Here is a 5,175-nt window from a genome sequence, read left to right as displayed (position 1 = left end):
GAGAAATGTCAAAGACTTTTTACGTTAATTAGTATCGTACCATGATAAAAAAAATCTATGATGTTGTTATAAAAATCCTCTTACCTATGAACAAATCGCTATAGCATTTTGTTTCATAAATTTTCATAGTATATCTACAACTACACTGTTATGAAAATTTTCTTTAAACATCAATGTATGATTAGAGAAAGAACTGGATGTTATGTTAGCGATTGGAATGGTCACGTATAGATCCTCTTATTACTGTCAACTTATTGTTCTTTCACAAGTCATTCGGGAACAGTAAGTGCAGTTAGGTTGGGTGGTTCAATGAATATGTTTTTTTTTACTACCCACAAGGGGCTAAACACAGAGTGAACAAACAAGGACAGACAAACGGATTAAGTCGATAATATTGACCCCCAGTGCGTAACTGGTACTTAATTTATCGACCCCGAAAAGATGAAAGGTAAAGTCGACCTCGGCGGAAGTTGAACTCAGAACGTAACAGCAGACGTAATACCTATTTCTTTATTACCCACAAGGGGATAAACACAGAGAGGACAAACAAGGACAGAGAAACGGATTAAACGATTACATCGACCCCAGTGCGTAACTGGTACTTAATTTATCGACCCCGAAAGGATGAAAGGCAAAGTCGACCTCGGCGGAATTTGAACTCAGAACGTAACACCTATTTCTTTACTACCCACAAGGGGCTAAACACAGAGAGGACAAACAAGGACAGACGAAGGGATTAAGTCGATTATATTGACCCCAGTGCGTAACTTATCGACGCCGAAAAGATGAAAGGCAAAGCCGACCTCGGCGGAATTTGAACTCAGAACGTAACGGCAGACAAACTACTGCTAAGCATTTCGCCGGGCTTGCTAACGTTTCTGCCAGCTCGCCGCCTTGGTTCAATGAATATGATTCGGACGGAGATACGGAGATGCTAGCAGTCATTCCTATATTCCTAGAATGTTGTTTAACCTTTGTGTAAGTTGACTCATAGTTTTGATTTCAAGTTACGCAAGCAACAATTATTTTAAAATAGAGTATTCATTTATTTGCAGTTACATTTCAATATATATGCATTAAAAAAAAACACATCCAACGTTGGTTTCGCTACTTGACAATCATGGTTTGAACAGCAGTCTAATAAGACTGGAGTAATGCGTATCCATATTGCAGTCTTATAATGGTAACTGAATGTGGAGCTGTCACGTTCCTCTGAGATTGAAAAAAAAAAAGCCTTCCTCTATCTTTAACAATATAAATATTTAAACATATCTACAAGTCATTCGGTTTAATTTTATCCCGCTTTATCTAACTTTCGGTCTATTTTAATCATACATATATATATACATATATATATATATACATATATATAATATAATAATTATATATATATATATATATATTATATAATATATATAATATATATATATATAATATAGATATATATATATATATATATATATACAGAATCACACACGTTTATATATCATGTGTTATTTGCATATTTATATATATATATATATATATATATATATATATATATATTTATGGACATAAACATAGATAAGACAATATCTTCTCAATATATCTCCCTCACTCTTTCTCTGTCTCTCGTCGTGTATATGTGTGTATGTATATTTGTGTATATATGGGGATGTATATTGACGTAGCTGTTTCATATGGGGACAAGTTTTTATAAATTTTTGTGTATGCTTATACATTGATTAAAAGATTGCAATCGCGTATATGCACATATATATAAATATGTGTGTGTGTATGTATATATATATATATATACTTGTATACATATGTGTGTGTGTCTATTTGTGTGGTGTATGATTTTTCCATAAACCTACATAACACATAAACGAAATTTAATAAAATTCTATATTGTGCGAATGTACACACACACAAACACAAATATCTATTAAAATATCTATCGATCTATCGATACTTACATATATTTCATTAAAATAAAAAAAACTAACATGGCATGTAACTATGCTTACATTTGTATCTCTATATTTTTTGTATACACCTCATGTATACATATATACATATAATATATAGATAATATATATATATATATATTATATATATATATATATATATATATATATAATATATATATATATATATATATATATATACGTATGTATATATTCATAAGCATAAACATATATATATATATTTATATATATATATATATATATATATATATATATATAGATGGACATACATATATATTTGTGCATATGGGTATATATACATGTGTGTGTGTGTGTCAATGTATTGGGTATTATATGTTAGTTGTGCATGCGTGTAGATACAGATACCGAAATAGAGATAGATTAATCGATTGATCAACGGTTAGATAGATAAATAGAGAAATGATTAATAGATATTGAACACCACGATACAAGCACACAGCTATATAATTATACATTATCAGGTACACGTATTCATATTCACATTGGGAGACACATACACACATGCACGCATACGCTGAAATGTACTTACAACTAATTACACACAAGCACACTCTGTGACAGAGATTCACACACACAGACACACACGCACATACACACATACACACGTACAGGCATATATATATATATATATATATATATATATATATATATATACATACATATAAGCATGTATATATATATATATATATATATATATATATATAAATATAGATGTATATATATATATATATATATATACACTCTCATACGTACATAGATAAATGTATACATTCATATGCGTGTGTGCCAATACTCACACCCACGCATTTCTGTATATGTGTGTGTGTGTGTGTGTGTGTGTGTGTGCGTATGTGTTTGTTTGTGTTTCAGTTCATCTTCATATATATGTGTGTATGTTCACCCCGTTATACAATTGTTATATATATATATATACATATATACATACATATAGATACATATATATATATATATTATATATATATATATATATATATATATATATATATATAATATATATATATATATATTATATATATAATATATATATATATATATATATATACTCATCTGTTTGTGTAACAATGCCAGGAGGACAATAACCACATCAACAAAGCCACAAGCAATGGCACAAAACAAAGTCAAACATGACAACGACAACAACAACAACAGCAATCACAAGAACAACAACGACCATAACATCACTCTATCCCATAACGAGAATAAATAAACAAGAAACGTCAGGAAAAATAACACAAAAAAACAACAACAACAAACACATATATAATCACACACACACATAATAAAAAACAAAAAACAACCATATATTACACAAAAACAACAACAAGAACAACAACAACAACAACACAAACAGCCAAACCCAAACACATCGCTTGTGATATATTTCTCTGATAGAAACTTATTAAATCTTCCGATAGAGAATTTGGTTTTTGACTATCAGAACAATTCTGCTGAGGCCCTTTGATTTTATAATCAATAAATTAAATTATCGATTTTATTTTTTGTGTCTTTTTTTTCTTTTGCTATATTCATTTTGCTCTTTAAAATTATATTTCATTTTCAATTATATTTTCTTTAATATTTTTTGTCATATATATGTATATATTTTTTTAATATTATTTTTCATTAGTTACGTATGTGTGTTTGTGTGCATGTGTGTCTGTATGTATGTGTTTTTGTGTCATTAAAATGTGTGTGTGTGCGTTTGTTTAAGTGTGTATAAGTGTATGTTTTTGTGCATATATTTTTTTCTTGTTGTTTATGTTTGCCTTAATTTTTTTTAAAGTTTAATTTTTCATTTTTATCTTATTATTTTTTTTTAGGAAAGATTTCAACTCTTGTGCTTCACAAAGATTGGATTTTTCAAAAGATTTCTAAATACTATCCCGATAGGAAACTTGTAATTAGCAACGGTGTATAATGATTTTCACCGCCATTCCCACCACCACCACCAACCCTTATACATATATATATATATACATACATATATATACATCCATATATACGTACGTACACATAGATATATACGTATATACACATAGACATAAATATATATATAACTATATGTATATATATATATATATAATATATACATATATATATATATATATATACAAACATATATTCATACATACACATATACATGCATAAACAGTGAAAAACAAAGGAGCAAACATTCTATTAAACACACCTCAAACATATAAATTTATACACATAAACACAGACACGTAGTATGTGTTCCAACAACAAAATGGCGTGTACACATACAGACATATAGAGAACATTCTTAATGAAATACGCATATGTAAATATACATATATCCACATACACATACACACACACTTATATATATATACATATATATATATATATATATATATATATATATATATATATATAATATATATATAATATATATATATATATAATATATATATATATACATATACATATACATATATATATATATATACATACATACATACGCACGCATATAGACGTACATATATATATTTATATGTATATATATGCATTCATACTCATACATATAAAAATAAGTATACACCACATTGCAACATATATATGTGTGTGTGTGTGTGTGTGTATGTCTGTGTATGTGTGTGTATGTGTGTGTATGCATGCACACACATCATACATACATACACAGAAACGTAATACAATCATACGTACATACGCATAAATCACACGTCTATATATATATATAAATATATACATACACACACACACACACACACACATATATATATATATATATATATATATACACACACGCATACATACATACACACACTCAGGCATACAGACGGGCATAAATACGTGTTCGTATAGACAGATACACCACAAACTGATACAAGCTGTATCCATCACATCTACCCTCCTTCATCGCCTTCTAGGTCCTGATATCTTTCAAGTATTTTAAATTTATGTGTATTTTCTAACTATTTTCATTACCAATACACATTATCACTAATAGGTTTCTTCTTTGCCGATCGTTCTTAATCTTTAATGTACGGCTATGATGCTGCATACATGATGCTGGTTGGTGTGGAGATATTTCATCACTGCATGCAGAAAAAAAGAACAACAACAACAACAGCAAACAAGCAAACAAGCAATCAAATAAATAACAGTAGCTATGCCTTTT

This window comes from Octopus sinensis, linkage group LG6 (genome assembly GCF_006345805.1).
Source record: "Octopus sinensis linkage group LG6, ASM634580v1, whole genome shotgun sequence".
In the NCBI taxonomy this organism is placed as follows: domain Eukaryota; kingdom Metazoa; phylum Mollusca; class Cephalopoda; order Octopoda; family Octopodidae; genus Octopus; species Octopus sinensis.
This window is presented reverse-complemented; position numbering follows the sequence as displayed.